The sequence below is a fragment of the Nuphar pumila genome, chromosome 4, assembly GCF_984573655.1.
Source record: "Nuphar pumila chromosome 4, dmNupPumi1.hap1.1, whole genome shotgun sequence".
Classification (NCBI taxonomy): Eukaryota; Viridiplantae; Streptophyta; class Magnoliopsida; order Nymphaeales; family Nymphaeaceae; genus Nuphar; species Nuphar pumila.
In genome coordinates this window covers 47229153-47236872 of record NC_143252.1, presented here as the reverse complement: position 1 = coordinate 47236872, position 7720 = coordinate 47229153, and the positions used below count along the sequence as shown (strand labels likewise).

Sequence of the window (7720 nt, the reverse complement as noted above, 5' to 3'; positions counted from 1 at the left end):
CTTTAATTAATCCCTTGTTTTGGTTTTCAGCTTGACTAGCTTGCAACCAATGTAGGCAGTGGCTAGTCTTGGGAGTTTTGGTTCAGTTTTAGCCTTGCACACATACTAGGATTTGTCTTTGTTTTGGGGTTGTTTAGATTTATTGTTGTTTATTCCATCCAGTTACACCTTTTTGCGGAAGAGGATAATGCCCAAACCAACAAGCTAACAATAAATCTTGTGGAATATTTGGAAACATATTATATATATATATATATATATATAGGAAAATGGATCCATGCTAAACCAATTTGGTGCTAAACCGCATGCTAAATGGGTTTTTTGGGCTTCTCTTAAGCTTTTTATACAGTTTTGGCCCTATATATGTGTTGGGCATGGTTGATTTACTAAGAATCCACACCTGGATCATGTGTTTTCGAAGAAAAAAATGATGTTTGGAGCCTCAAAAATTTACAAAGTTTTTGGACCATTGATTTTTTGAACTTTATAAAAACCCAACAGTGTATTGGAATCAAACGCTTCAAGAGCTGATCCCTCTAAAATCAAGTACATAGATCACATCTGTAGGGTCAGAATTCAAAAATAAAATGAAAAAAATCCTGAAAAACCCATTTAACACGCGGTTTAGCACCAAATTGGTTTAGCACGAACCCATTACTCTCTCTCTATTTATTTATTTATTTATTTATGTGGGCTTAATCAAGTTTAGCGGCTTGATCAAGCTCGGCTCGTTTATGCACACCAAGCCTAGACTTGTGTTCAAGCTCGGCTCATTTATGTCCACGGACGAGCTCAAACCGAGCTTAAACTAGCCGAGCTTGAGCTGAGCTCGGCTAGTTGTGCATCCCTATGGACCAGGTGTATGGAGACCTTGTTGGCGAATTTGGAAAACGCTTGGGATATCCAATTAAACACCTTCAGGTCATCACATGTCTGACCCAAACTTGCACCTTTGAGGGTACTGCCAATTTGTATCGTAAAAATTATCGGCAATTGGATTTTCTTGGAAATGGAAAATATTCTTCATGTTTTACATCTGATATATGTTCAGATTCAGATCTAATCCAATCCATTACATGTAAAAGCCAATATGATTTTGGCCTTATGCTACTGGATCCAGTATCATCATATATATTTCAGATATTGATTCAATCTTACATCATTTGATCTTTATTCGCATTCAGACCCAGATTCGGATTGACTGTAGAAAACTTGGATTGGATCAGGAAGAGCCCACGTATATTCAATCTGTTTGGAGCACTGGTTTTGTCCTTGCCTAGCCTGATGAACTTTCCTAGCTAGCAGGCCAAATAGGCGAGCCATCGGCACCCAACGATGTGATTAGACTCAATAACACCAGAACCATGACATAGATAACCAACATGGAGACCTTATCAGGTTCAGATCACTCTAAAAACCTGGTGGGTAAAGCAACATCAGGCCTGAGCCAGCCCAATGCCCGCAGCGTTGTTTAAAAGCAATATTGTTAGTGTTGCACACTAAGTCTGCAAAAATTTGGGCCTTGGAATTTAGCCCGTGACAGTTGGCATGGCAGCAAATCGGCCTGAAATCGACATAAAACCAAGCTGATTTTGCTTATCTTTATTTTTTTTTAAATGGTTTAAGTATTTTTAATATTATTTTAATATTTTTATGACGTGTCATCTGCTGGTTAAAAATTGTCTGACTCAGAATTGGTCGTTTCCATGAATCGTTTTGAAAATCCATTCAGGGCCGATATGGATTCCGACAACATTGCTTAGAAGTTTAGTTAGGATTCTGGTACATTTGAATCCAATCCATGTCAAACCCTTTACCCATATTAAGGGAGGGAAACACTTGAATTGACACAACCATTTTGCTATACCCCATTGAGTTTGACATGGATTTATTTAGATAAGTCTGACCATGCCAGAAACATTTACATCTAGGGATGCCAAAGTTCGGATGCTAAAATACATTTGGTAATCGTATCGGATCAGGGACAGCCAAAATTTGCAAAACACCTTTGGTCCCATTGACAACCTTATTTACATCTCTATTAAGGGAGAGGGAAGTGCTCGAAGAGGAATAGCTTTCACTAGTGCTAACCCAAACTTGGCCTCCATATCAAGTTGCTCAGGTGCCATCCCGTGAGGAAGCTCCCATGAAAATGAATGGATGAGAGAAGCCAGAACCAGATGAGCCATGCGGACCACCAAAGGTATACCAGGGCAGATCCTCCTTCCTGCTCCGAAAGGGATGAATTGGAAATCAGTACCTCTGAAATTTATATCCGACCCGATAAATCTCTCAGGCGAAAAGGAGGTTGGGTTTTCCCAGTATGCAGCATCACGTCCAATAGCCCATACATTGATAAGCACTTGAGTATGCTTAGGGATGGTGAACCCAGCAACTTCTGTAGTTACGTCTGCTCTGTGTGGTATGAGAAAAGGACCAGGTGGGTGCAGTCTTAGGGTCTCCTTCACCACTGCTTGTAAGTAAGGAAGCTGTAAAATGTCTGACTCTTCCACGAAACGGCCTGTGCCGATGGTTTGTTTTAGCTCGGTCCGTACAGCAGCCATCTTTTCAGGGTGGCGAAGTAATTCTGCCATTGCCCATTCTATTGTGCCAGTGCTTGTTTCACTCGCTGCCACGAAGAGGTCCTGTTTATTATACATGCACCACAGTTAGGAGAAGCTTTTCAAAACTTCAAATTGCTTCCCTTTGTCATTTCTTTTCTTTCACTCATCTTCCTATTGTTTTTTGTTTTTTTTATATTATTGTTTTCATTTTTAGCATTGCTTCTCACTCGCTTCCCTTTCCTTCATGTTTCCTTTTGGACCCTACACGCTTAGATAATCGCTTTCAAAGAATTATGCTTCGATGTTACTTTTTAACACTGGCTTTCGGTCTGCTTGCTTCTGCTTCATCCATCACTTCCCCTATTCATTTAGTTTCTTGGTAACTATGCTTTTGACACAAAACGGGGGCTCTGCTTGTCTAGCAGGAGCAGTTAGTGCACGTCACCTTGTGTTCGGATGTTGCAAGTTCGAATCCCAATGGTATTAGTTGTATAACTGGTAGGGGTCTGCTTAACCCCAACTTTCTCTGTCAAAAAAAAAAAAACTATGCGGTTGGTAGGAGCTGTCAGTGCACGTCTCCCTGTAGTTGGACGTTGCAGGTTAAAAAACCCCAGTGGGACTATTGAATAATAACTGGTGGGGGTCTTCTAACCCCAGCTTGCCTTTCAAAAAGAAAAACTATGATTCCGGCTGTTTACACTTCTCAAGGTTCATGAAAAGTGCTTATAATATTTAAAAAGAGTTGCATTTTCTTTAAATTAAAATTTTCTTGTAAAAAGAGTGTATGTATTGAATGTTTTTAGCTAAAAGCAAACTAAAACAACCATAGGTTTTACTCCAATTTTATTTATTTTTTTCTAATTTATTTCCGTTATTGGGTCCTTTTCACTTCTCCTTATGCTTTTTACATGCTTGATGCTTCATGCATCTTGACATTTTGTAACTTATTGTTGCTTTGCACTTCACACATCAATTTCGTCACCAGCTTGTCTTCTCATTTTTCTTTTGCTCTCAATAAGTGCCAATGGGTTGGATCTTCACCAAGCCTGGGTTGTTTTAAAGTACTTTATAGCTAGTAATAAGCATAGGGTAAACCAGACCCAGACCAAAGCGTCAAGTGGGGAAGGAAAAAAAAGTGGGATAAGGAAAGACGGTTTCTCCCATTTGGAGGACTCTTCTTTCCTATAATCGCAAGGGGTACGAGGATAAACCTCGCCCCCCACAATCGATTGGTGGGGTGAGGTTTATCCTCACCCACCCTGAGGGCCCTATAAAGAGCCCTCACGGAAAGCCCTCCACCCATTGACAAATAGAGAGCGAGAGTGAGAAAAAAATTTGAGAAAGAGTTGCAGAGAGAGGGAGAGAGGCTTACCGAAACTACGGATGGCAACCAATAGGTACATTTTCTTTCCCCTTCTTTCTTTTTCGATCGTTTAGAGGGCGGACAGCCATGGCTACTGGCGAGTTGCAGAAAACCCCAATACAACAACAAGCCAGTAGGCATGATTGTCGGCCTTGTTGCCGAGAGAGAGAGTGAAAGAGAAAACCCTACTGGATCTGGTATGGGTCAGGATCAAGTTATACCTGACCTGTTGGCACCCCTAATTAACTATGAGCCAAGTTAATTGAGATTAGACTAGAAATAAGGGTGAAAATGATTATGTGCAAGCCGAATTTTGTAGATTCAAGAAAAATCCCAGAGTTCAAACAGTAAACCAGCATCAAGGTCTGGATCAGAAATAATAGCTGATGAAATAAATGAAATCTGGATTCGAAGTATATAATAGCTGATACAGTAAAAAAGTTAAAAGCAAGCTCCTTGCACATAAAAAAATGCATTATGATTGGGATCTGATCCAAATTCAAATTAAATCCAACTAAACAAACAGATCTGAATCTGATCTGAATATGAAAATAATGAGACTAAACAAACCTAAACCAGATCTAGATGCACATTTGGTTGTAACTTGAAATTTCTGCGCTCAGAAATATAAAGGTTCTGGATTGAATATTCGACTCTATCTGATCCACTTGCATCGTTAGCTAGAAACCTATGTCATAGGGACAAACCATTTTGGTGGCATGTTCCTCGTGACATGACTGAACATGCTCGAACACGGTGACATGGACACTGATACGTGCATATATTATTTTAATGTTTTAAAATGATTTTAAATAAATTTTCACTAAAGAATACATTTTTATGTATTAAAAAAAAAAAAAATTATTGATTAGAAATGAGAAAAATCATTGTTTTTTGCTCCTTTTTTTTAAAAAAATTGAATCTTCACATCATACTCACATCTAGGGGTGTGTCAACGGCTCGGGTTTGGTTCGGACTCAAGTGGAACCAGACTTGGCCCCGATTTTTGGGTATGGTATCCGGTGTGCACCTGGGTCTAATCGGACCCACCATAAGAGAAACCATACCTGGACCCAATAATAACTACATGAACCAGACCCGGGCCATACCCTGTAAAATAATAATTTTTATCAATTTTATATTTAAAGATTGTGGGTCTTAATCGGAACTTGGGTCAGGATTGAGTCTGGTATAAAATTTCACAAACTGTACCTGGCTCCATGTATTAATAGGACCTTTGGGTCCAGACTCGGGTCTTCTTATATTTATCACCATACCCAGACGCTATAGGGTTTGATACGGGTTGGGTTCAGGTAAAACGGACCCATTGACACCCCTAGTCACATCGTGTAGTGGGCCGTACGTGTTTCTTTTGTGACATTTTGACAACATTGGCACCAACTATGCCCCAGAACCAGTTAATATCTGTGGGGCTGGAAGTACTGAAGCAACTAGCTAGGTTGTGTTTGAATCAGGTTTTTGTTAAACGTGTTTTTGTAATGGATCTAAAAATTAGACTTAGATCCAAACCGATTCGATTCAGACTGTGGAGAAGGCCTCAGTATGGGATAACGAGTGTGAACATAAATCAGGTTGGCATAAATAGGTTGGGCATCAAACAGACTCATTCCTTTTCATCAGTTCTGAAAATAGATCCGGATCCTTCCTAATTTGAATTTGGTCTTCAAGTGTGGGTATTACTGAAACTGAAAATCTATATGGGTTAATTGGGTCGAGCTGGTTGAGTTTTAAATAGACCCATTTTGTAATTGGGTCTAACGGGATTACATAATAAAAAAACTCTACTATAAACACTTCCTAGTTGGCGTGCTTATAAAAATCACTATCTAAAGCTTGCCAAAATTTAGAGACTGAAACCATGACTTTAGAGGAGTTTGGTACAAAATGGTTGCAGTTAGTTAGTTCGGTTGGTTGTGTGGGTACAAATTGCATAATTAAAATCATTTGGGTCGGCATAAAAACGGATTACATACACTTAATTAGGTGCAGGCCTATATATGTTTTTTTTGTTTTTTTGATAATCCAAGGAAAAACCCTCTCATCACTGACAGCACCTTCGCTGGCCTTCGGTTGGTAAAACCCTTAAGATTCCCCCCGACCATCGAGAAGTACACCCAGCTTCAACCTTGCGTCAAGGGACACCACCCGTGGGTTTCAAACTTGTGACGTCCCGTGAAGACAGGTCTATGTTTTTTCTTACCTAATAACTGAGCATTTCTAAGACGAGTCTAAAATTTTAGACCAAATACCAACCCATGAGTCCATCAAAATCGAGTGGGGTCAAGTCGAATTGGTTCTCATCGCTTCTACTTTTCAGAAAAAAGATGGGTTGCTAAGGCAGAAGTTGGAGGCGTGGTTAGGTGACGGGGCTGGGTACTTTACGAGTTGAGATCAAAGGAGGGGCTAAGTGTCATGGCTACGTGACACTGGCCAATCAGCATTGCATGAGGCTCAGTGCAGCCAGCCCACATGAAATGCTATCATGTGATTGACTGTATGCCGCTCTCTGGATTCCTGCTCGTACCCAAAACACAAAAAATCGCTAACCGGTGCAGTAATTATCCGTGTATAACACAAAAGACAAAAAATTGCTATATGATTTTCAGCAAGTACTCGGGCCCGATCAGTGGATAAGCTAAGAGGGTAAAAGAAACTTACTGTCAACATTGGTTTGATGTTTTCCTTGGTGAAGATTGAGCCTGGATCTCCAGAAAGCTCAAGAAGGACATCCAAGAAGTCGTTCCTCTTCTTGTACCCCTCTGTTGCAGCGTACAACCCCAAACGCCTGTTGATCAACTCATCGAAGACTGCATACAGTTGCTTCAAAAGAGTCGCAAAGGGGGGTCGTAGGCCCTGAGGATCGATCAACCTCACCAAGGGGAAGTAGTCGGCGAGGTTAGGCTTAGCAATACCTTCCAACAACCCCCAAACCATGCTCTTGAAATCCCCTGCCGACTCCGACTCCAGTTCCACCACGTCCTCCGAAAAGATGGTGTTGGACACCAAATTGAGGTTGGTACTGAAGACACACTCTCCGATATTAACCGTGCGCCCGTTGGCCCATGCTGCATGGACATGAGTGAGGAGGGCTCGCACCTTCTGCTCTCGAAGGTTGCTCAGTGTGTCCAGTTTCTTTTGCGTGAATAATTCAGTCTTGCAGATCCTTCTCATCTCTCTCCATGTCGGACCAATCTGATTAAACGCCATTGAGGAATTGGGGTAGTCTGAAATGTTGGCTACGTCCGCGACCACTCGACCCGCGAAGGACTGGTCATGCTTTTGCAGCACCTCTTTGGCCATTTCTGCGGAGGAGACCACCACAGTTGTTCTGAACCCGAGTAGAAGAGTCATGAGTGGTCCGTATAGCTTTGAGAGCCTAGCAAGTGACTCATGGGGCTTGTTACCAAGCTCCAAGAGAGAACCAACTATTGGAAGGCCTACCGGGCCTGGTGGGAGCTTCCTAGTTTTTTTGAAAATGAGGAGAAAGCCATACGCCCATGCTAAGAAAATTAAAAGCCAAAAAATCAGATCACTGTAAACAGCCATTTGATTTCAGACCACCTCTTGGATATTTCTTTCACTTGTTCATGTGTCTTTATATAGAGGAGTCTGGCTCAGGCCTGAGTCAGGCTTTTATTATTTAAAAAATATTTTAAAGTTTACGTCTCTTCTTTTTCTTGCGGTAAGAGTCTGGATCGGGTGCAATCACATGGCACAAAATTTGTGTATGGAGGCTGATCAGGTGCTTAATGCACAAATATTTGTGCAATTA

General features: G+C 41.0%; 1 pseudogene; it reads right to left on the bottom strand.

Annotated features, from left to right (window-relative positions):
- Positions 1-2030: 2030 nt before the first annotated feature.
- Positions 2031-7512, bottom strand: LOC149840167 (cytochrome P450 76T24 pseudogene; annotated as a pseudogene).
- Positions 7513-7720: the final 208 nt, after the last annotated feature.